This window comes from Protopterus annectens, chromosome 2.part1, assembly GCF_019279795.1.
Source record: "Protopterus annectens isolate FY-2018-M chromosome 2.part1, PAN1.0, whole genome shotgun sequence".
In the NCBI taxonomy this organism is placed as follows: Eukaryota; Metazoa; Chordata; order Ceratodontiformes; family Protopteridae; genus Protopterus; species Protopterus annectens.
This window is the reverse complement of record NC_056729.1, coordinates 860,542,220-860,569,524: the sequence shown is the minus strand read 5'-3', so window position 1 is coordinate 860,569,524 and position 27,305 is coordinate 860,542,220.

Genomic DNA, 27,305 nt, shown 5'->3' with positions numbered 1-27,305 from the left:
AACCTGTAACCTAAGAATAAACTAAGCTAATCCACCCTATTGCTAATCAAAACTGCCATCTAGTGACCAATTCCCTATATTAAACCTACAACTTAGCAACCCTCATCTTCAAAATAGGAACAATAGATATATGTTCATTCTTCTTCTTCTTCTTTCGGCTTTTCCTGGTTAGGGGTTGCCACAGTGGATCACCTGTCTGCTCATGATTGGCAGTGGGGCTTTACAGTGTCGAGTTGCCAGCTCGGCGCCCAACCTTCCACAGAAGGCACACACATGCACACATTCATGCCTAGGGGCAATTTAGAGTGGCCAATCCACCTACAGCATGTCTTTGGGATGTGGGAGGAAACTGGAGCACCCGGAGGAAACAATAGATATATGTTTATTAAGACCAGGAAATTGACTGGCCTCCAGTACCAGCTGCCAATAAAGTTCCCTAACTTCAATTCTGGTCTCCCAGGGGCCACCCCGGGGATCCTGTTCCACCTTTTCCAGAACAAAAAAATTCCATCCTGCATCGGCACATGTCAATGCATGCTTGTATAGGGCATTGTTGTCATCCTTGTTTTTAATGGCATTCAGATGTTCATAAATTCTTCTCTTAAGTTTGCATGTAGTCTTGCGCATGTAAAATGCCCCACAGCCTTTACATGTGACAAGATACACCACACCTTCACTGTTACAATTAGTAAATGAATTAGCCCTAATAGGCCTGTCCCTCACTTCAACATGCACACTCCCCTGATTCAAAATATAGGGGCATTGTGCACAGGTGCCACATTTGTACGTACCTGGCCTCCTATGATTGTGTGGTTCTTGGTTGCTGTTCTCTAAAAGCTCCTTGATGTTCTTTTGTCTTCTATAGGTAAACTGTAAAGGGTTTCTGAACAAAATATCCAAGTCTGAGTACCCTTTAAACTTCTCTATGTGCATCTGTGTCATATTTCACAACAAATGCCCCTGTAGGTGCTGAATCCCCATCCTGTTCTATTCCATACCCTTTATCTCTACCACTTGAACTTGTACTGTTCTCACTATGGCTGAAAATAGGGCAAAATCTCCCTTTTCTCTCTTTTAATACTTCTACCATGACCTCCTCAATTAAATCTAAGGGGTACTTCCTTCCCAAAAACATATTTTTCAGATTCAAACTTTCCTTCACATAGTCTGAATCTTTGGATGTCATCCTACTACTACGTATAAACTGACCCCTAAGGATACTCCTTTTTTGTTTAAAGGGGTGTTGACTAGTAAAATACAGGTAGGCGTTAGAAAAGGTACTCTTCCTGTAAACCCTTGATTCAAACCCCTGACTCTCCTTCACTTTCCTCAGGGTCACAGCCAGGAAATCCATCTCTTGGTGTGTGATAGAGTGTGTACATTTTAAAAATTCAGTAGTGTGGTTTAAATAGTGGATGAATTTCATCAATTTAGCCTCTGTGCCAGTCCAAAATATGCAAATATTGTCCAAATAATGCTTGTAGTAATTCCAATACTGTGCATATTCAAAAGAAAAGACAAACATTTCTTCCCATACCATAAGGACAATATTTGCATATGTGGGGGCACAGCATGCCCCCATTGCTACCCCATTAGTTTGCTTAAAAAACTCCCCCTCGAACAACAGGAAATTATACCTCAATACAAGTTCCATAAGCTCTAAACACAGCAAGAATTCCTTTCTTTCCAATTTGCCGTAAGTGTGTAGAGCCTCCTCAAACCATTCCACCCCAGTTTGATGTGGAATCACATTAAACAAATCTTGAATGTCTAAAGTCACAAAAATAAGTGAATCAGTGTATAAATCTCACTTAATACTTCTAAGAAAGTCCCAGGAGTCCTTCAGGATTCCCCCCGCCGTGGTCCAAATCCCTTTGAGTTTTAAATCCAAGTATTTGGCTAACGGATACATTTTGGAACCTGTCGCCGCCACTAAGGGCCTCATGAGGGGGACCTGGGAGTTCTTATAAACCTTGGGGATTCCAAAAATAGATGAAATCCTGGGGTGGCTGGTAGTTAAATACCTGAAAGTGTCCAGGTCAATAAGTTCATCTTGAAGCATGTTATTCAGACCGAAATCAATCCTATTATAAGCCAAATTTATTTCATTTCTGGACACTCGAACGTATCTGGAATGATCGTTCAACATTTCCAACATCTTACTACTGTACAAAATACTATCCATTAGTACCAACCCACCACCTTTGTCAGGTTACATTACCCTAAGATACTTGTTTTGACTCAAGGTTATAATTAGGTCACTTTCCCCCTTACTAAGATTGCACATGTAACCTCCATGCTTGAGGCATCCTCTTATTTCCTTCCCCACCTTGGAACTCAAAATTCCTCAGTTGAGGATAGATGGGAGGGTTCATGGTGCTTGCCTTTTTAACCCCCTGTATTGGACCCATCCTGTTCTGCCCCTGAAAAATAATTTCAAAGTTCTTTTTCCTCAAAAACATCTTGAGGTCAATCAAAACATCTGCCACTCCTGTTCTGCTACTGGGAATAAACTTAAATCCCTTCATAAATAATTCAAAATGTTTTGTAGAGAGGTTCCACACTACTAAAATTGTAAATGCTAAAATCCCCCATGGTATATTGTGTTCCTTCCACTGTAATGGCATCCCCCCCAGGGTTATCCCACAGGGATGGGGTGTCACCTAATACCCCCTCCTGTTGGTGGGTCCTCCCTGGTAATAATATACAGACGTCTTCTGTCTCAACCTCTCTGATCTCCAGAGTTCGGGATATTCTAAAGGGTCCAATGTTTCCAGGTGATATGTACCATGTTCTTCGCCAAGGTATTCCATATTGGTAACCCCCCTATCCCACTGGTCGTGTACTGGTGGTCTAGTTTGGGCATATTCCCTGTTCCTGTCCCCAACTCCCCACCCTGTCTGACGGATGTGAGTTTCCTTTCTCAATTTGGGGTAGGCTCGTTTTTTGCTGGTATTCCAATAAATCCCTATCTAATTTCCCACTCTTCCTTTTGTATACCATCACACATTTGCCCTCCACCTGTTTCTTAATGTAAAAATATTTCTTCTTTTCCTCCTCTATGGTGAACATGAGGTCAGTAATAACTAGTTGGTCAAGCTTCCCAATATTCACCTATAGATTATCCATCTCCCTTTCATTCTCCCTGATAATGGCCCTCATAATGTCATGTCCGCACCGATCAAAGATTTTTAAAAGTTCATCGTGGAAGGTAGTACCCTCCACAACATTATTTGGGTAGACCCTTGGGGACAGTACCCCAGTTGATACATTCTTTGAGGTAACTGTTGTCATTATCCAATATTTTAAACTTAGCAATAGAATCAGACAATTTTTTAACATTCAAAGCGTAAGTAGCATTTAAATCAGTTTCCCCACAGGAATTGTCCCCAACCACACATGTAGTTGAAGGTTTATAGTCTGAAAAGGTACTATGAGAATTCAGCCATACAGACATGCTGTCCTCCCTCCCCCAAATGTCATTCGGTTCAGGGTGAAATGCTGCTTGGTTGTAACCAAGAGCTTCCTGTGTACAGTCACCTGCATTGTGTGTCCGTGCCCTTTATCTACTGAAAGAACCAGAGTTGTTCTCCTGGTTAACAGATAACCCTGTTAAGGGCAAGTTTGATCCTCCATCAAGCGACCCTCCTGCTCGTCCTTCACTCCACGGTTTCGGCTGGCATGATGACGTCATGACCTCCGTTCGTGTACCTGTTCCACCAACACTGCCTGGTTGCAGGGTAAAGACTAAAAGTTCCAGATACTGTCTATAGTCACAGTTAGTGACCTGTTAGAAAGAAGTTGCACCAATTGGGTAAGTTGTCCTTCCACTCAAACCAACCTCTGGTTAAACAAATTGACATCCTGAGTTCCCCCGATTGGGGAACTATCGCATACCTCCAGGTCCTCCATATAGACTAGTAACCAACAAAGACAAAGATGAAGGAAGCAAGGTGCTGACCAAAACACAGAACCAACAAAAACAAAACACCAGTCCTTAGAGGTAAAAATAAATAGATAAACCAAGGTTGGAATGAACAGCCGTTTATTCACATACACATAAACGCCAAATGTTTGAAAAATAAGCGTTTTCGTCTCCCATGGACTTCATCAGATAGAATAAAGAATAAAACAGCCCTCCTTTCTTTTTATATATAAACCCTTCTCCCTTCCTTTAATTGAACAATTAACCCAATGCAAACTCATTAACAACCACAAAACACTTGCTAAAATTTTACTTGGTTTATATGTAAAATCCTACTTGTTTATAATCTTTTAATTAAAAAATGTATTAAAAAAAAAAAAAAAATATATATATATATATATATATATATATATATATATATATTGTTATTGAAAACCAAATTTAAAACCACGAAATACAAATTGAATGTTAAAATGAACATCACAGTGTACAAGGTTTTTTAAAAGAACCTGTAACCTAAGAATAAACTAAGCTAATCCACCCTATTGCTAATCAAAACTGCCATCTAGTGACCAAATCCCAATATTACACCTACAGCTTAGCAGCCCTCATCTTCAAAATAGGAACAATATATATATGTTCATTAAGACCAGGAAATTGACCGGCCTCCAGTACCAGCTGCCAATAAAGTTCCCTAACTTCGATTCTGGTCTCCCAGGGGCTACCCCGGGGATACTGTTCCACCTTTTCCAGAACAAAAAAAAATCCATCTTGCATTGGCACATGTCAGTGCATGTTTGTATAGGGCATTGTTACTATCCTTGTTTTTAATGGCATTAAGATGTTCATAGATAGTACCATAATCTGCTACCACTCAGATATATTTATTCCTTGTAGAACTTGGGATATTCAGAGGCCCCATAATATCCATAGATACCCTCTTAAATGGCTCCTCAATCACAGAAAAAGGCATCAGAGGAGCTTTGACCTTATCTCCTGCTTTGCCTATTTTTTGGCACTGCTCACAGGTCTTGCAGTACCCTGTTACATCTCTTGCAATCACAGGCCAATAAAAGCTCTGCATAATATATCTCTTAGTATGCTTTATACTCATATGACCTCTCAAAAGGAATGTCCTGGGCTTTGGTTAGAAGTTCCAGATGGTAAGCTCTAGGCACTACCAACTGCTGTATTACCTCACCCTCTAGGCCTCCATCAGGGGTCTACTGTCTATACATTAAACTTTTGTTCAGTATACAGACTCCACTATTTCTTGAGAATCAGATTCCACCTTAGATACCTTCCTCAAGCCTCATAATGTAGTGTCTGAGACCTAAGCCTGTCTCAGCTCTACCTTTGTGTTAGTTCCCAGCTCCACTACCACAGGAATTTTGGTATCTTCTGACAGCTGTGCCTCATTGTCAGGCTAGGTACTACCACTCACCTCTGCTCTTGCAGTTGCCCTGTTTAAGGGAACATCAATACCATCAGACTCACTGCTACAGGGTAGCTTCCCCCTGAAATAGCCACATCACCAGCCCTGGCTTCAGGTGAGTGGGTCTGTCTGGGTCTCTCCCCCAGGCTACCAGACTCAGTTGCCTGTCTCCAAGCCTGACTGCATGCAACTGCATGCACACAAGATATTGCATTATCAAAATAAATCATTCTCTATCAAGACATCTTAGAGATATCCTCAAACACTCCTATTTTCATGCTTCCTTTTCTACCCTCCTTAAGGTATTTGGAATGGAGGCCCTCCTAAAGCTCTGACTGGAGTGGACTGCCCAAATGAGTACTGCTCCTCTTTAACAACTGCATGCTTTGCAATGGTTAAGTCAGAGGCTGTGACTCTCTTAGCAGTTGCCTGTTTTCCATCCACTAAGATAGATACAACATCCAGTGATAGTTTGGTACTCCTGTTGACTTCAGACAACTTACAACTGGCATACTGTTATTTCCACTTGCTGGCTCCCCCACATTTTTCCCCACCTTGCCTCAGTGGACATTTGTATGTTACATGGCCCCTCTGGTTAAATTTAAAACATCTAAACCTTGATCCTAGCCTTCTACCTGAACGAGTGGTTTCACCTGTTACTGGTGGCCTCTGTTGGGGTAGTTTGGGCTACCCACCATGGGTTCCCTTATATCCATGTGCAACAGTCGGTATCCCTTTCTTGTGCAGTGGTACACTGCTTGCTAAGTGGAGATCCCCTGTTCTCCCCAGTTCATCTGCAGAGTTACACTCCCAGTCTGTCAACCAGATTCTCATGTTCTCAGGCTAAGTGCTAAGAGTTTGTTCCCTCAACAAAAGGTCTGTCAGCCTTTCAAAAGAGGTGACCCGACAACCACTCATCCACCTATGAAAATAAGTGCTTATTTCAGCAATGTCACACACACTTTCATCTGCCTTAGTTCTATGCTCTTGAAACTTTTTTCTATAAGCTCCAGGTTTTATCTTAAAACATTCCAGTAAACATTGTTTAACCTTTTCATAATTTAAACAATCAGTATCAGACAATTTAGAAATAACAGTTACAGCTTTACCATGCAGTAAGGGGGTCCAGAACCATACCCAGACCCCTTGGTCAACATTATATTGTTTACATATTCGTTCGCATATATGAACAAAACTATCAAAATTATCACCTTCTTTATACTGTGAAAGAAATTTACTGAACTTTCTTGCTTCTAGGATTCGGTCTTTCCCTTCCCCATTACCTCCATGTTTCTGTCGAAGAATCAGCATGTCCCTGTCATGTTGACACTGCTTCTCATTTTCTTCAACCTCCAAATGCTAAAGTCTCTCATTTTCTTTGACCTCCAAATGCTACAGTTTCTCTGCCAATTATAATTCTATGTGTTTTGCCTCCATTTCATGTCTGTTTAGCTCCAGATGGGTTTTAAATCTTCTGATGAAAAGGTGAACTGTCCTGTTTCTGAGGGCTGACCATCCTCATCACCAGATTGGTTTTCCTCCTGGTTGCTGGTCTGTGCTGAAGCTATGATTAAGGCTAAAATCATTTCCTCTTTAGTCAGGTTGGCATGCACCAGGTCTTTTTGATTTGCACACCTTAGCCAACTGGTTCACTGTCAGCTTGCCATAATCCTCTGCTGACATCTTTAGCTGTTTTCCATGACTAAACTAACTTAGCAAAAATAAATAAACCTGTTGTGAAAAATGAAACTCTGTGTGTGTAGCTGTGGCTGTTAATAGAACACATTGACAACTGCTTACAGGCTACAGAACTTCAATTAATATCCACACCACTGCTCAACAATATGTGACGTCCCTCCTCTGGGCCAGTAATCAAGGAGCCTCAATCCTCACCACTAGCCCCAGTGGGAAAGTTCACTTAGAACAAAAATGGATGCACACAGTATTTTCAGATACAGTTCTCTGCACCAAGCACAATTTCCCTTAAGAGCGCACAGGGAGCACACTCCAGTCCTGGGGGCTAGGTTTTCCTCTCAAGGCCTCAAATAAGACTCCACTTTTCTCACTGCAGAAATCCGTGCTCTGTCTCTCTGTTCCAAGTAGCTGACACACGCTCTTTGAGACTTTATTTTCACACAGACATATACCTGGGAAAGGCTGGCACATATTTACCCACTGTACTACCTTCATCAAGTCTATAAGGTATATTCACTACCACCACACTGTTACTTTAAGACTCTTACTAGGGTACCTAATTACTCTTAGTAAAAGTAATACTTATACAAATGGTAGTATTAACCAAGCAGTAAGACTTTCAAGAGCATGAAGCCACAGCGCCACCAAATAAATGCAATTACTCTCAAAGGTTAAATCATTTTCTAAAAGAATGGCCACAATGAAAGATTTAGATATATTTAATAATAACTAATAAAATAGCAAACGTGAAAATACAGAATACCTATTTACAATAAACACCAGAGTTTCAATTCACAGGAGATTTAAAAAATAACACAGATAGAAAGACTCAGACAGCTACAGAAAAACAATACATTTAGCTAATCTCACTATTCCTGATTGAAAAAGTACTGTTCCCTGGTTACTTACTAAAGCAAGGCAAGATGAAGTGGGTGAGGGTCTTTGTTGTCAGGTTCCCAAAAAGCAGAGTGCTGAGTGTCATCTGTCACATCCCTCTCTAGTATCTGAATACAATTTCAGCACTGGCTAGAAAATGACATCACATCTGGTCACCTGATTCTATGGCTCCCACACTACCCCCTCTGATTAGACATTTGAGCCAGGGTCTAGCACAGATATGCCACAATACAAACCTAGAACATTGCTAAGGCCTATTACAGCATTTGAAAACTGTAAAACAATGTCAACCCTTCCATCCTTTTGCAGAGACTAACCAGTCATTCTATGACACCCAAGGGATGCAATTAGTTCACCACTAATGACAATAGGAGCATGATCCCAGCCCAGACATTGCATCTCTGTCTGCATTCAGGCCTGTGGGATAAAATTTTGTATGGCCTAAACCAAGTAATTTAATTTCAGGCTATTTTTCTCAAGGTAATCTGTGCTGAGCTTAACCCCTTCAATTCTAGCATCCTCTGTTAACATTTATACATTTCATTAGTTACAATACAATTTGACATACATGTATATTTCTTTTCTATCCAGCAGGACCCACTGTTGATACATTTTTAGATACATTTTAACACAAGCAACTTTACAAAAATATTTTAACACAAGCATCTGTAAAAATCAGTTTGATATTCAAATGACGTATTATTTTTTACAAAACTCCAGCTAACTATGCTGGCATATGTTACACATGCATTGTTCTACTCTTTCTGGCACTGCTGGCACTACCTCACATCATCACATCTCTCTCCCTTTGAAGACTCAAGCTAAGTTTTTCAAGTGATCCTGGAGAAACATTCCTTGAGACACATGTGCCTGTCTGGGAATTAATCCATACCCTGTCTTGAGACCCCATCTGAATTAGCATTGCTGACCCCAATATGGTACTGCACTGTTATGTCATATGCCTGCAACCATAGGCTCCACCTTAGGAACTTGACATTTTTCTGGTTGGCTCATTCTAGCCATGTTAAGGGATTGTAGTCTGTAAGCACAGTGAATTCATACAGATAGGGCTGAAGTTTTTGCAGTGCCCATACTATGGCTAGACATTCTTTTTCTACAGCTGCATAACATGCCTCCCTGGGTTGGAGTCTGTAGCTGAGATATACATCTGGGTGCTCCTCTCCTGTAGAAACATGGCTGAATACAGCCCCCACGCCATGGTTTGAAAGCATCCACCTGCACAACAAATGCTTTGCTGTAATCTAGACTGGATAGCACAGGGGTCCTCCCAAAGCTCCTTTAAGCCTTTGGAATGCTTTTTCACAGGCTAGAGTCCACACTACCTTATCTGGCCTGTTTTTCTTTGTCAGGTCTTTGAGGGGAGCAGCTATTGTACTATAATTGGGAATGCTAGAGTCCACACTACCTTATCTGGCCTGTTTTTCTTTGTCAGGTCTTTGAGGGGAGCAGCTATTGTACTATAATTGGGAATGAACTTTTTCTGTCATCAGCAGTTTTTCAGTAACAGGAGCAAGACATGCATGAATAGCTTCGATATTGTGAGGTACTGGCCTGATCTTACTACTTGCCATTCTATATCTCAGGTAGGTGACCTTTGCCATACCCACCTGACACTTACTCGGCTTAATGGTCAGGCCTGCCCTTTGCAGGAATAGCTGTAGATGGCAAAATCATCCAGGTAAGCAAGTGCATATTCTCCTTCTCTTGCTAGAATAGTATTGGCCAGCCTCTGGAAGGTTGCTGGGGCATTTTTCATCCCAAGAGGTATCTTCGTGAACTTGTATAATCCAAAAGGAGTCACAAAGGCTGACCTATCTTGGTTTAGAGGTGGGAGTTAAGGGCACTTGCCAGTAGCCCTTGGTCAGATCAATAGTGGTCAGATATTTAGCCCTACCCAGCTACTCTAAGGCTTCATTTATCCTAGGCATGGTGTAAGCATCTGACTCTGTGTGACTGTTTAGTTTTCAGTACTCCATACAGAACCCAATGTGGCCATCCTTCTTTGGTACCAGGACCACTGTGAGGTCCAGGGACTGTTGGACTCCTGGATTACTCCCAATTCTAACATTTCCTGTATCTCCTTCCTCAGAGTCTGTCTGACTTGCTCATGCACCCTGTAAGGGGACTGCTTGATAGTTGTTTGGTGTCCTGTAGCTACATCGTGTTGCACCAGGTGGATGCCCCCAGGTTTCTCAGAGAACATGTCTCCAAACTCCAGTAACTCTGGTTAGATTTCTCAAACTTGAGTAGTGGATAGTCAGTTGGACACTGCTACCCCTTTCACTGATGTGTCAGTCCAAGCCTCACTGAGGAGATCAGTCACCAGATTGCCGTCAGACTCCTCCTGCCAACCACTACAAATACTTAGCACAAGGGCCTCCCTATCACGGTAAGGCTTCATCATGTTAACATGGTACAGTTTGTACCCCTACTTCCTGCCTTGCAGTTCTACCATGAAGATAACATCACTTACCTTTCTTACCACTTTGAAGTGTCTTTCCCAAGCCACCTGCATCTTATTGTGTCTGACAGGAATAAGCACCATAACCTGCTGTCCCACAGTATACTCTCGGACTCAAACATTACGGTCATACCAGACCTTTTTCTGATGTTGGACACCTGCCAGGTTCTCCTGGGCCAAGCCCATGAGCTCCCTAAGCCTTGTCCTGAGGTTTAGGACATATGCCACTACAGACTCCTTTTGGGATTTACAATCACCCTTGCACACATGACACATCACAAATCAAATCCAAGGGCCCCCTCACCCTATGCCCATAAAGAAACTCAAAGAGTGAAAAAGCTGTGGATTCCTGGGATGCCTCTCTGCATGCAAACAGCAGATGGGGAAAATATTTGTCCTACTTTCACTTAATCTGGCATGGTCTTTAGTGTAAAGTTATCCTCTCCACAAGACCATTAGCCTGGACATGATAGGGAGTAGTCTTTAGGTTCTTCCCCCCACAGTGCTCCCACAGACAAGTCAGCAGGTCTGACATGAAGTTGGCACTTCTGTTAGTCAGTATTTCTCTTGGGAAAACTACCCTGCTAAAGATCTCTAACAAAGTATATGCCACCTTCTCTGCCTCGATGGAGGAAACAGCCACCTCCTTGAGGTATCCAGTAGCATAGTCTAGAACCGCTAGGATATATTTCTTTCTTGTAGAAGTTGCAGTATTCAGAGGTCCCATGATATCCATAGCTACCCTCTGAAATGGCTACTCAATCATAAGCAAAGGCATCAGAGGACCATTGATCTTGTCTCCTGCCTTGCCTAATTTTTGGCACTGCTCATGGGTCCTGCATTACCCTGTTACATCCCTTGCAATCCCAGGCCAATAAAAGTTCTGCATAATACATCACTTAGTATACTTTATGCCCATATGACCTGCAAAAGGAATTTCAGGTGCTATGGGTAGAAATGCCAGATAGTAGAATCTACGTACTACAACTGCTGTATTACCTCACCCGCTATGCCTCCATCAGGGGTCCACTGTCTATACATTAAATCTTTGTTCAGTATACAGACTCCAATTTTTCTTGAGAATCAATTGCTTCCTTAGTTGCCTTCCTCCAGCCTCATAGTATTGAGTCCATGAGCTGAGCCTGTTTCAACTCTACCTTTGTGACCTTCCCAGGTCCACTTCCACAGATTCCCAAACACAGAGTGCTGAGTGTCATCTCTCACATCTCTCACTAATATCTAAATACAGGTTTCAGTGCTGGGTACAAAATGACATTACATCTGGTCACCTAATTCTGTGGTTCCCACACCACTGTCTCTGACTAGAAACCTGAGCCTAGATCTATCACAGATGTGTCGCAATACACACCAAAAACTTTGCTAAGGCTTGTTACTGCATCTGAAGACTGTAAAACAATTCCGAATGTTTTCAACCTTCTGCTGAGACTAACCAGCCATTCTCTGGGACCCAGGGTAGCAATTAGTTTACCACTAGGGACGATAAGAGCAGAATCTAAGCCCAAACATTGTGTCTCTGGCTGCATTCATGCCTGTTAGATAAAATCTTTATGGCCTAAACCAAGTCATTTAATTTCAGGCTATTTTTCACAAAGTAAGCTGGGCTGAGCTTAACCCCTTCCATTCCAGCACCCTCTGTTAACATATATTTTATTTATTTATTTATATTACATGTGTTTACTGGGAAATTCCAACTAGGCGTGGATCCCATTTTCAGTGTAGGCCTAGGGAGAAAAGCTCCACAAAGATTAGTACAGCAAATACAGCAAATACAGTAAATACAATACATATGTTAATAAGGTACAGTACAGAGTCAAAAAGTTAATAAGGTACAGTTTCAAGGCCAAGAAAGGAGCAAAAGCTAAATATAGTATAAGGACGATAGTGTGTTACAATAAACAATACAGTTGAAAAGACATTTTGTTCAGTCATTTGGTTACACTCATCAGTGGCTAGTACAGTAAACAGAAACACCAAAAAGTCCAGCACCAGGGAGATAGGTAAAATTTGAAATTTAGTGTGACAAAACAGAAAACCGGTTTTGGCAAAACGTACAACCTTCTTTGGTGCATTAACTGACATTAATCCATTACACATTTAAATAGTACCAAGTTAAACCAGAATCAAAGCTGATTGGTACATGCCAGAATTAGCTTAATTCATTGAGGTCTGGCTTAAATAGAGCCCCCAGCCTGACAATCCAACCAGATTCTTTATTATTTAATATGGAGTGCCAACCTGCTTTATTACGTTTGTGTCCTTGGATTTTTATCAATAATTGTAAATTGAAATTTGGCAGTGGCATGGGTCATTGTATGCTTATAAAGAAGAACTACAATGGCCACAAGGGTTACTGCCCACTAGTTTGTCCTCAAATAGTCACTTGTTGTGTGGTGGTAGGGGTGAAATGTTTGTAGTGGGTTAAATGGGAATTAATGGTACGGCCTCTTCTATAAGAGAAAAGACATTGTGGGAAAGCATTCCAGCTAATTTTTCATTGGCCAACAGGATGTCCCTATGGTTATTGATAATATTTTTGAAGCCATCTGTATTGCATCCAAATGTTGTAACCAGACAGAGAGATTGTCCATCCCTTCTCTCGGATCCATTACCATAAGTCAACAAATTCTTCCTATCTTGTTCAGTAGCAAAAGAACATGCCCTGTTAATGTTGTCTGCATGATAACCCCTATTTAGAAATCTTTGGGATAGATCATTTTTACTGGTATTATAGGCTACATCTGATGAACATATATGCTTGATGCGTAGAATTTGGGATTTTGGGATGTTCTGGATGATGTGGAAGGGGTGATGACTGGAAGCATGAAGTAAGTTGTAAAACTGGGGGATAGTTCTTGTACACATTTGCAAAACAAAAAAACACTCCACATATTTCTGAAATCAGATGCTAAGGCAACTGCAGCAGTGACTGGATCAGCTCTATCTGGCCACCTGTTTTTACTCTGCTTTTTATGTAGGGCAAACATCTTGGCCATTAAAACATAGGATTAGTGAACATCTTAGTGACATAAGAAACAAAAGAACATCTAATGCTCTTTATAAACATACAATGACCCATGCCACTGCCAAATTTCAATTTACAATTATTAATAAAATCCAAGGACACAAATCTAATAAAGCAGGTTGGCACTCCATATTAAATAATAAAGAATCTGGTTGGATTGTCAGGCTGGGTTTAAGCCAGGCCTTAATGAATTAAGCTAATTCTGGCATGTACCAATCAGTTTTGATTCTGGTTTAACTTGGTACTATTTAAATGTGTAATGGATAAATGTCAGTTAATGCACTGAAGATGGCCGTAAGCTTTGCCGAAACCGGTTTGCTGTTTTGTTACATTAAATCTCAAATTTTACCTATCTCCCTGGTGCTGAACTTTTTGGTGCTTCTGACTACGATTGGTTTGGTCCGTGCACCCTGTCTCACTTGCGTGGGGTTGAGTGAGGTTTTAGTACAGTAAACACACATTGATTGAATAAGAGTATAGAAATTAGTTGTTTTAAGCTTTCATAGATGTTTAAAGTATGATATGATCTAATTAAGTGAAGGCACCCAGGGTCAGAACAATTGCATAACCAAGAACTATGTAAATGGGACAGGAGGAGTTTTTTGAAATTAGTTTTGTATATACATTTATGTATACATTTCAATAATTACAGTAGAGTCTGCATACATGTATATGTATTTTTTGTCCAGCAGGATCCACTGTTGATACATTTTTAACACAAGCAAATTTACAAATACATTTTAAAACAATTATCTGTACAAATCAGTGTGATATTCAAATGACATATAAGTCTTTAAAAATTCCAGCTAGCTATGCTGGCATATGTTACACATGCACTGCCCTACTCTCTCTGGCATAGCTGGCATTACCTCACATCATCACAGAGGACATTAAGCATTTTGTGGAGGTGTAAGAGATCAAGGAGGGTATTAAGCATTTTGTGAAGGGGTAAGAGATCAACATCCTGGCAGATAGGTTCAGTGCTAACTTTACCCCCCCCCCCACCCCCTAAAGGGCCCATATCTATACAGGAAGAATGCAGAGTCCCTGTAATCACAACTATACAGGTAAAAGCTGCACTCTCTAAAACCAAAAACACAGCATCCATGGGACCGGACAACATCCCAGGCTGCGTTTTACATGAACTTCAGAATGAACTGGCTCCCCATGTAAGCACCTTGTTCAATAATAGCCTCGCATCAGGCTTTGTGTCCACTGAATTGTGCATAGCAACAGTTATCCCACTCCATAAAGGGGGAGCCACCATTGATCCCGGGAACTATCGACCTATTAGCCTGATGAGCCTGATCTGCAAGGCCATGGAATGTATCATCATGGAACTCATAAATAATGACATTGGTAACCTCCAAACTCTGCATCCCACCCAGTTCGGGTTTCTGAAAGGCAGATAATGCCTCCTGAACCTGATCAACTTCTTTGAGGCAGTCACCAAAGCCGTAGATGAGGGTAAGGTGGTTCACACAGCCTATCTTGACCTCACCAAGGCTTTCAACACCATCCCCCATTCTGGAATTATAGCTAAACTCATTAAACTACGTATAAATCCCTATGTCACAAGATGGGTTGCCAAATGACTCATTGACAGAACCCACACTGTAAAAGTTGCAGACTCCAAATCTGACCTCAAAGCAGTGAAAAGTGGAGTACCACAGGGTTCCGTCCTGGGACCTCTCCTGTTTGGTATCTACTTCTCTGAAGTACAGGCTAACACAGAAAGCCTCTGGCTAACAAAATTTGCAGATGACTGCAAACTAGGAACCATAGTCTAGTCCCCAAATGATGTGCACATCCTACAGAAGAGCCTCGCTGAGACAGATGCCTGGTGTCAGAGCCATGGCCTCAAGCTCAATGCCAAAAAGTGCAGTGTCATCCCCTTTGGTAAACACTCTGTACCCATGAACTATCATATAGGCAGCAATCTAATTGACACCAAATGTGTGATAAGAAACCTTGGGACCCAGGTGGACAGTAGTCTCTCCTTTGATAGTCACATCCCACAATAATCAGGAAGTCCTTCTACGTGGCACACCTCATCATAAAAGGGTTCTCATCCAGGAAAAAAGAGGTCATTGTTCCCCTCTACTTGACACATATTAGACCCATTATAGAGTATAACGCCCCTTTTGGAATGTACCTCACAAGACATCTGCAGCAGCTGGAAAGGCCACAGAAGTACTTCACAAAAAAGGAGTACTGACCTCAAACAAATGCCCTACACTGACCGCCTCAAAAAACTCCAGCTTTACTCTGTAGCATATCGCCTACTTCGAGGTGCTCTCTGCCTAACATGTAAAGCTATGTCAAACCCAGAGCTGTTGGACATGCTACACCTAAAGAAATCCCATTCCCTCTGAGCTACACACTCTAGGGACCTAAACCTTTTCAACACAATAAACAGGACATGCTGGAGGGATACATTCCTGTCCCAGAGACTTCCCATACTCTGGAACAGACTACCCATCTATGTCAAGCAAAGTTCTTCATTAGCACTCTTCAAGAAAAATCTTGATGAGTGGATGGGAAATAGGAAATACACCCTGGGGATCACTTCTGTGTCTCTGCTTGACAGTGGCACAGGAAAATAACTTTCTTGGGTGGCGTAAGCCAGGGAACCTTGTTGGCTAGGCTTATGTAGGCCCTTGGGCCGATAGCCTAGTACCTACCTATGAACCTATGAACCTATGAGTGTATTAAACATTTTGTGGAGATGTAGAAGATCAAGGAGGGTGTTAAGCATTAATCACCATGAAGGACTCTATAAGAGACAGGGTATAGGGAAAGATTTTCAACCATGTCTTGGTAGCTGATGATTCTTATAGTTAAAAATCTCTTGGGTCTTTCTAGATGTGTGATGTGTGGAAAGATACATACTAAAGTGTCAGGAGTGGAGTGGGAAGGCAGTCTGTGTGAATTATTTAATTCACCATTATTTGATCATTAATATGACTGCTGGGGAGGAGCTATGTATATCTTTCACTTTAATTATAGTCAGTCATCCAAGGGGCAGGCAGACTAAACATGATAATTTCGATCTACTTTTATTACTCAACACTAAGCATACCTTATGGATGAGCTTATCACTGCATCATATTCCAGCACAGACCATATAAGCAACAAGAAATGTTTTTGAAGGAGGGCTATTACCTTCTGTGCTGCAATATATGGACTCTACCCCCTCATCCCCAGTCTTTAAATATACTGCTTCTAAGGTTGCACCACCTTGAAGGAAAAAATACATTAATTCCATTTGCTCCGAGTTGGTGCAAACTTGACAGTAATATATTTGGTGACTAGGGAAGTGGTTATAGCACCACCACAGATATGGAGAGCAAAATGAAGCTTGTCACCTTCAGAAACATTTCAGAAGCACTTGTTTTACATTTGTTTCTGTAGTGGTGTAGTCAGTGTTTTGGTATTATGCAGCAGTTTATCAGGAAAATCAAAGTAGACCCATTAACATTTGTTCAAGGAGCTAGGTAGAAAAAGATTTTGCAAAACACAGAGTAGATGCAACATTGTTAAATGATCATTCAGGATTGTATAAGAGAGGTATTGAATGTTTCTGAGAGAAACTGGTTAAAATTCATTCTTGTAGAGATTACTTCGTTCACTTTTATCACAGCAGAAGATATGTGCACAAAAAGTTCATATTTTTGGTGATGAGGAACTACATGTGGGAAAGCCAAATTTACTTTCAAAATTAGTCTTGAATGGACATGTCACTGAACAGTGCTCCATCAAACATTTCACCTGATGTCACTGACTGCTCAACAAAGCACATTCTCTGCTTGAGTAGAAGAAGACATAGGTAGATCCAAGTAAGAGAGGTAGTAGATCAGTCAGGTTTAGTACAATTTAGTACAGAGGCACAACCAGTGTGTTCTGAGAAAAAGTTTCAGTTTGTTTTTAAAAGTGATATAGAGGGAACAGTGGAAAGTTTGCTAGGAAGAAGGTTCCAGAAGAAAAAAGGTTCTTTTGCCTACTTTGTGATACTGAGCAAGTCATTTAACCACACAGTGCTTTGGAGCACCTGGGAATTTGGGTTAGTTTCATCAATGATCCTCTGGGCTAATAGCCTAGTAACTATCTATAAACTGAACTAATGATTTTGTGTGACAGATTTAAGACGTTCCTTTTGTGGGTCATGCTTATAGTAGGCAGCAGAGAAAGGAGGAAAAGCAGGCAGTATCCTAACAAGATTGTTTATTTGGTAATTAAAAAATGGAACAAGCCTCAGTTGTTTCATATGGTAGGAAAATATTACATAATGACACAAATGACAAGGCAAGCATGGCTTTGTTTTACAATCCATGAAAAATGTATCATGTGAATTTTAAATTGAAATCAGTCTCACATTTTCAAAAGATTGAACTGTTGTTATGTTTAAAACTATTCACCTTTCAACCTTAGAGGAGTCTGGATGCACAGTTGTCATTTTCAAATAAATGAACAACTGACTTAACTGGGCTATAAAGCATTTTAAATGATGTCTCTATTATCTGTAATTTAATGTGATTAGTTAGGAAACAGTTTGAAATACATCTGGGTTAAGTGATGGTTTTGCTAACTGGTCACATACTGTTTGCCATTCCCTTCTTGTTATATTTCTGGCTGTTTCAGTCATCATGTAGAACACTTTAAATGAATATTTGCTGCGTTCACTAGTTAAACTTGAAATTCCTGGTGAAAAAAGTTCCAAAGCATTCAAAAATTGCAATAGTCAGCTGGAGTCATTTCAGTGGTGAGATATTACTGAAAGAACCTAATTGTATAGAACTAAACTAAAATCACTATAAAAAGATTAAAATTGTTTTACATTCAAACTGAAGACGAAAGAGAAAACTTTAGCAGACATAACACTTGTTGTTCTTTGTGAGTACTGATTAAAAAGGCACCAAATGCATAGCTTCGAATGTTCAAATATGTTTTATGCCTACAGTTTGTAAACAAACATGAAGGTCCGAAAATCATTAGAGGGAGGCTCTTTTTGAATCTTTGAATCAATCCTTTTCCCTTGTGCATTCAGACAAGAACATTCTTTAGAGAGAAAAAAAAATGATCTCAGATCTTCTGCAGGAAGAATTGTGACTGTTATGACAAGTGTTTCTACAGACCAAATATTTTATTTAAAACTTTTACCTGCAACTTCAACATTCAGTTAGCTTTTTCTTCTGATAAAGTAAACGTGTTGGCCTTGACAATATAATTAGATCTGTAGGTCTTTGATAACCTTTGAGCACTATTACTTACAATTCCAAAATGTACCAAAGGAGCTTTCACTCCAGTTTGAACCTATCCTGTTTTCTGAGGTTTACTCAGATACTATTCAGCCAGGGATATGCAGTTAAAGTAAGCAAACTAGATAAAATACAGCACATTTGATGTATCGACATCATAAAAAGTGACATTTCTGTCATGAAGATAAGAGAATGAATTGAAAAATACATATAATCGATCAAACTTCATTATACACCATTGTTTCTGTATTAATTAAAGGCAAGAAGGAAGTCATTTTAAAGTTAATTCTCTAATAATATATTCATATGATAGTCACAAGTAACAGCTGAAGGTAAAAGTTAATATTTACTTACCTCACAATGCACAAGGGACAGGCAGTGATACATCTCAATAAAAATGTGCAGAATTATATTCTTTATATATGTTAACAAGTATGGGATTACTTTATTCAAAGCGATTAAACTGCATTACTTAATTAGGTACGCTTTCAGTAATGAGTACATAGAGCATCTGTTTTTGGTAATGTGCTTAGAATGTATTTAACCTTTGTCCTTTTTAACAGTACAAAAATCACAATGTTAAATAATTAAATGGAGTTCTGACAATGTAGAAAAAAAGAAAGAAGTTAACAACAAAAATGGTACATGGCTCCTTGTAATGGGTATGTTAAAATAGCCATCAAAGTAGTTTTAAGAACAAATTGAACTGTGATGCTTCATCTAATGAGTTTAGCATCATTTTACAGTTTTCTCAGATTACAACAGTTCAGACAAACAGAAACAATTTCATTTTGTGCAAGAAACCCAAACCTGAAGCTCTCAAACCAGTACTGGCACAGTCAGTCAGGAGGAGAAGGTAACCACACACACCACAAATCCAGTCTCACATAAACCTATCGCAACAGCAAACCAAACACATAAACACACAAAAACATACTTGGAGGCTCTAAATAAAAATCTGCCCAAGCAGCAGAGACCTCCAAAGCAGACATCCAAGCAACCGCTATCCCACAACAATACCCACATATCACATAGTTCACAAAGTCAGTGTGCCACACAGACACAGCCCTTAAGGCTAAACAACACACCTAATACACTTGTAATACGTGACTCTCTTGTAAGACACACTGACATCCCACTCACCAGGCTGAACAAGGAGAAAGTCACTGTAAGCTGCTTGTCGGGTGCCAGGATCTGCCACATAACACAAGCACTCAGGTCACTCCAAAGCAAGTACAAATATGACTCTGTCATTGTCCATGCTGGTGTGAATGACCTGAGACGGACCTCCCTGGACTACATGAAAAGAGACATAGAGGAGCTCTCTGATCATGTAGCCCAGGCAGGTATGACCCTGACCTTGAGTAGCATCTTACCCTCACCAAGAATGATGCCACAGTATAAAGACAAAATGATCAATTTTAACAATTGGCTAAAGTATTGGTGTCATACAAAGGGGATCCAGTGTCTGTCAGCCTGGGATGACATGCTCAACAAGCTACGTTGCTTCGCTAGGGACGGCTTGCACCTGTCACCCCTGGGCTTTCAAATACTGGCTAAGACTCTTGCCACCCCCATAGTGCCTTTTTTAGGCAAGGCTCAAAAGACAAACCCACCTCCATAGACAACACAAGGAAAAAGAAACTAAGGGTAATTCTGCTCAACACTATAAGTCTAAACCTCAAGATGCACGCACTCAAGGCTCTCCTCAGTATGGAGAATATCGATATTAGTGCAGTAACAGAAACCTGGTTCAAGGCTCCCGAGAGCACCCCAGCACTACCAGGTTATACCTCATACCATGCTTTTCGGCCCCAAAGCTCAGACCAAATCACAAAAGGAGGGGAAGTATCCATATTCATCAAAGATACCCACACCTCCAGGTTAGTGGCACTGCATGAAGCATCAGAGACCATCCATGTGCAACTAACAGTGGGCAAAACTGCCTTTCAGTTTGTAGCCTGCTACAGACCACCCTCTCAAACTCAGGAACCCCACTCAGCTTTCCTGAGAACACTGGAGAATATGAACGTCTCTCCAAACACCATTATATTGGGTGACTTCAACTACCCAAACATAGACTGGGAACACTACTCAAGCCCCAACACCCTCACCCAACGGTTCCTAGAATTTATAAATTCAAATGCTATGGAACAACTGGTCACCACTCCCACAAGAGGGGAAAACATATTGGATCTGATCATCACCAACATGGGGACTCTATGTTCCATACCAGAGGTATACCCCTCATTGGTAAGATCTGACCATAAATTAATCTCACTGGACATCCATATCCCATCCTCACCACCAGCCAAGGAAACCACAGTGAAGAACTTCTCAAAAGCAAACTTCACACTTCTCAAAACTGAGGTGGAATCCTTTAAAGCCCCCGGGCCAGTGGAAAATATGGCCCAAACCTCAGAATCCTTTACAAATGCATTCTATGGACACCTACAGGAATGCATGGATCGTGCTATCCCAAATAAAACCAAGACTCACTCCTCCAAAGGCAGAAGACCTGTCTGGTGGACCCCAGCCATAAATAAGCTATACAAAAGAAGGAGGAAGCTACTACATGATAGAGCAAAATCCCAAAAAGGGAAGGCATCTCTGATCAGTACTAGCAAGAAATTACGATCCCTCATAAAATCATCTAAGGCCAGCTCAAAAGAAAGATTGCACAAGAAGCTAAAGATAATCACAAGGCCTTCTTTAGTTATGTCAGGAACCTGGGTTGCAACTCCCCGATATGCTCTGAGTTAGTGCAAAATGACAAAAAATACACTCAACCCACAGACATTGCCAGCATCCTGGCAGACAGGTTCAGTGCAAACTTCTACCCCCCCCCCCCCAAAAGAGCAAATGTCTATCCCAACAGAATGTAGCCTCCCTGACATCACAGATGCACAGGTGAGAGCTGCCCTCTCCAAAGCAAAAAACACAGCATCAATGGGACTGGACGGTGTCCCAGGCTGCGTCTTACATGAGCTCCAAGAAGAACTGAACCCTCACATAAAGTCACTGTTCAATCTCAGCCTTACTACAGGATATGTATCCAAGGAATGGCGTACAGCAACAGTGGTCCCACTCCACAAAGGTGGTGCAACAACGGACCCCGGAAACTATCACCCTATAAGCCTGACTAGCCTGGTCTACAAAGCTATGGAGCTTATCATCATGGAACTCATAAACAAAGACATTGGGAACCTCCAAACACTGGGTCCTACCCAATTTGGCTTTGTTAAGGGCAGATCTTGCCTCTTGAACCTGGTCGACTTCTTTGAAACAGTCACCAAGGCCATAGATGAAGGGAAGGTAATCCACACAGCCTACCTGGACCTCGCAAAAGCCTTCGACACAATACCCCACTTGGGCATCATAAATAAGCTCACCAGCTTAAATATCAACCCCTATGTCACAAGATGGGTTGCAAACTGGCTCAGGGATAGAACCCACATGATCAGAATTGCAGGTGCCATGTCAGACTCTAAACCAGTTACAAGTGGCGTCCCACAAGGCTCAGTCCTGGGACCTCTCTTGTTCAGTATATATTTCTCTGAGGTACAGGCTAACACGGGAGGACTATGGCTGACCAAATTCATAGATGACTGCTAACTGGGTGCCATAATCGACTCGCCGACTGACACAAGCATCCTCCAAAAGGGTCTCACAGAGACAGATAACTGGTGCCAGAGCCATGGCCTAAAGCTAAATGCCAAAAAGTGCATAGTCATCCCCTTTGGGAAAAATAAAGTGTTCACAAATTACCACATAGGTGGTAATCCATTAAGTACGGAAGAAGTAATTAGGGATTTGGGGACCCAAGTAGATAGCAATCTCTCCTTTGACAATCACGTTGCCAAAGTGGTTAGAAAGACCTTCTATATAGCCCACCTTATCACAAAAGGGTTCACATCTAGATCAAGAGAGGTCATTGTGCCCCTGTACTCATCACTCATTAGGCCCATAATTGAATACAATGCCCCATTTGGGATGTACCTTACCCGACACCTGCAGCAACTGGAAAGACCCCAAAAGTACCTCACCAAGAGGATCAAGGGACTCAAACAGATGCCTTACGCAGTTAGGATAAAGAAACTCCAGCTCTACTCAGTTGCTTACCGCCTACTCGGAGGCGATCTATGCCTGACGTATAAAGCCATGTACAACCCAGAATTAATGGACATGCTCCACCTCAGGAAATCCAAATCCCTTAGAGCTACATGCTCCAGGGACTTAAACCTCAGCACAGAAATAAATAGGACATGCTGGAGGGACAGATTCATATCCCAGAGGCTCCCCTCACTCTGGAACAAAATCCCAATCCATGTTAGGCAGAGCCCCTCAATGACCCTCTTCAAGAGAAATCTTAACGAGTGGATGGGAGATCGTAGGTTTACCCCTGGGATCTCTTCTGTGTCTCTACTAGACAGAGGCACAGTAAACTAACCTTAAAAGGGCTATCTTCTGTGACCTACTATACAGAGGCACAGTCAACTAATCTAAAAGGATGGTGAAAGCCAAACACACTCTGGCTAGGCTTGTAAACGCCCTAGGGCAGATAGCCTAGTATCAACCTATGAACCTATGAACCTAAGTACTTGTAAAGAGACCGGCATCAAATATAGAAATTTTACAATACAGCCTGCTAGAATTTAAATGTGGGTTCAAGTTCAAGTAAGTGTGTGTGTGTGTGTGTGTGTGTGTGTGTGTGTGTGTGTGTGTGTGTGTGTGTGCGTGCGTGCGTGCGTGCGTGCGTGCGTGTGTGTGTGTGTGTGTGTGTGTGTGTGTGTGTTTTGTGTGTGCGCATGTTGCGCTGCTTTTAACTATCATGCCAATATTCTTATGAATAATATTGATTTTCATGAGTAATATGCCTTCAGAGTAAATTTGGTTCAAATTTTGACCTTAAAACATTGCGCTGTTTTCCTTTAATTAACACTGAGGGGGTAAAATCACTTATATGTTCCTCAAAAATACAAAATTTATGATGCACAAAGTCTTATGAATGCATGTACATAAGCATATGTGCACACACATGCAAACACATGCACACATACACTTATATACCACAAACGCAAAATTCAGTTTACCTAAAACATGTCCTTTGGACATGGAAAGAAAACTGAGCACCTCAAAGAAACAGCTGTGAATGGATGGCAGGCATATAGACTCCACTCAAAAGCACTCCATCTAAGCAGTAAACTGGAAACATAAGTGATGTAATGTGATGATGCTAATCACTGCATGTCCGTGTCACCCTATTATATTATTTGTGTTACAATTATTGTCTCTATCACAAATATTTATACTACTAGTTTATAGTTTAAAACCAAAAGTCTGTTTTCAGACAATTAATATGGATTACAGTTACTCTTATGAACAACTATAGATAGAATAGTAAACCATCTGAAAAATATCTATTAGAAAAATAAATAGGCGTAGCCATGTAGAACACATTTTTTCTTCTGAATGATATTTTATCCATGTTGTTTTTCAGTTGGTGAATGTGGAAACAAACACACACACATATACACACACACACACACACACACAAACACACACACACACACACACATGCGCTCAAGCGCGTGCATGCACACACACACACACACACACACACACACACATATTATTCACATGCTTATAATGAATATAAATATTGTGTAGTTGTGTGTATATTTGTCAAAAAAAAACAGTTAACACAGCTGGCTGAAAACTCATTTGACTGAATCAAAAATTAATAGAAAACTTTCTGTGTAATAAATATACTGACAATTTCTTTTTTTTCCAGGGGCCATGCCCCCTGTGCCCTCAGCACCTTCTTACTTATATATACTAACTTCATAGTCACACAAGTATGGCAAAAGGAAAAATACCACATAGAGTGAATCAATGCTGGTGTAGAAAAGCAAGCATTTTACTGAATGTCAGTGGGCTTTACCAATCCACACATTCTGTTCAAGAATCACTTCCCTGATGGTGTATTTGATGAGAAATAATGCCATCATATACTATCAATACACTTCTACAGTTTTCTATCAATTGCAGTTAAGTCGATGATTTTTCAAGGAACCAAAAAATTGACAAGACAACCCGAGTTAAAACATATAAAACAAAAACACAAAATGTCAAAGTACTTCATAAAACAGCATAGTCTTTAATGGTTCCACGAAAGAAGCAAAAACAAGGTTGAGCACTCTTGTCCCAATATTTAACAATGGACTTTAACAAAACCTAAAACAAATTAAAATGAAATAATTTTTAACATACCTCCCTTTCTTTGCTACAGATATACCTCCCTAAAACATGTGAAAGCAACCAAACAACAACGTAGACACTGATGTTTATTAACACAGGTTACACATTAACTTTGATTGAACAAGCAGTTTTGTATATTATTGAAGGGCAAACAACTTAACATATGCCTTTTTGTGTGATCCCAATTAAATGTCATCTCAAACATTGGAGATCATAAACCTTTTATGGCCAAGTTTATCACTTCTAGTTTTGATATTAATAAATTAATCAAAAATAATTGTTAGATTTTGTAACAGAATGTTTTTGAATGCCAGTGCAGTATACACACACCTTTACAACTGCATGGACTCAGCCATAACCCACAGAACTAAATCTTTATCCTCAAGGAAATGCAAACCTATCTGGTGGACATCCTCTGTCAGCAGGCTTTACAACAAATGGAAGAAACTGTTGTCCAAGGGTATAAAGGCACAAATTATCAATTGGAAAAACTCCCTCCTTAGACTCAATAAACAAATTAGATCTGTAGTGAAAACCTTCAAAGCCAATTATGAATCAAAACTAGCCTCTGAAACAAGGCTAACCACAAAGCCTTTTTCAGTTATGCCAGGAACCTCCATGGCAAAGCCCAGGTTTGTTCTGAATTAGCTCTTTATGGTACCACTTGCACTGATCCTGTTGACTTAGCCAACCTGCTAGCAGATAGGTTCAGCAAACTTCACCCCCCTGTCCCCCCAAAGGTAAATTCAACATCCCCGATACTTGTCCCGCACCTCATATCTCTATAGATCAAGTGCTAAGGCCCTATCCAAGGCAAAGAACACAGCTTCCATGGGACCTGATAGTATTCCAGGTTATATTCTGCCCCATCTCCAGCAAGAACTAGCCTCACCATTGAGAGCCCTATCATCAAAACACTAACACAACTTGGCATAAATCCACATCTCATCAGTTGGGTGGCTGGTTCACCGATAGGACCCACAAGGTCAAATAGGTGCCTCCACCTCTGACAGCAGACCTGTCACTAGTGGTATTCCCCAGGGATCTGTCATGGGACCCCTACTTTTTGGAATCTTCTACTCAGAGGTCCAGGCAAAGACAAAAGGCCTGCTAACCAAGTTTTTTGGATGACTGTAAGTTGGGTCCTGTCATTGACGCCCCAAATGATGTTAACATACTACAAGAGGGTCTCACAGCAACAAATAACTGGTGCCAAAGTCATGGCCTTAAGTTAAACATAAAAAAAAAATGTATTATCATACCATTCAGTGAAAACATGGCCCCTACTGATTACCGCATCAACGGCAACCTCCTAAGCATGCAACTTGTGGTGACAGACCAGGGTACACAGGTTGACAACAATGTCACATTCAACCATCATGTAGCGGCAGTGGTCAGAAAAGCCTTTTACTTGGATCATCTCATAAGTAAAGGGATTGCATCCAGAAAAAAGGAGGTTATTACCTCTCTGTACTCCTCATTAGGCCAATAATTGAGTACAATGCCCCATTTGGTATGTACCTCTCCAAACACCTGCACCAACTGGAAAGGCCACACAAATACTTTGCAAAGAGTATCCATGGCCTCCCAATACCTGTCCTATGTGTACAGGCTCAAATCACTATCACTCTTCTCAGTATAATACAGATTGCTCAGAGGTGATCTGTGTCTCGCTTACAAGGCAATCTCAGACCATGCTCTACTAGAGATGCTCCATACACATAAGTCTAACTCCTCATGCATTACCTGGCTGAAAGGCCTAAATCTAATACATGACATTAACAAAACCTGACTGAGGTTTCTTTTTTGGGGATAAACTTTTGGCTAGGCCTGCAAGGGCCCCAGGGCCATTAGCCTAGTAATTTCCTATAATCCTATGATCCTATGAACATGTTTGGAACATGTCCTAAGCTGATATTTCATAGAAGTGTTAACATTAAACTATTTCTATAGAGAGACGTCATGGGTCACAATAGATTAGGGAAAAAAATGCTAAAATGTGGTAAATGTAAAGAATATTGGTACATTTTAAATGATTCTTCTACCACTGTTAACAATTCTATCTGTCATTTGTTTGATGCCTGAGTGCTCAGTCTTTTGAGAGTTTGAGCACCTGATGTAGACTCACAGATATTTGTTTACACTCTGTCTCCCCCACTACAAACATGAGGCCACCCCGTTAACCTATATGACCCAAACATCTGACCAGACCATCTATGGATCGGGATGCCAGACAGTCTGGAGATCTGGGACCATATAATACATTTATGCTATTTCCATGCACTTACTAAATGCAAGAGTTGAATGAT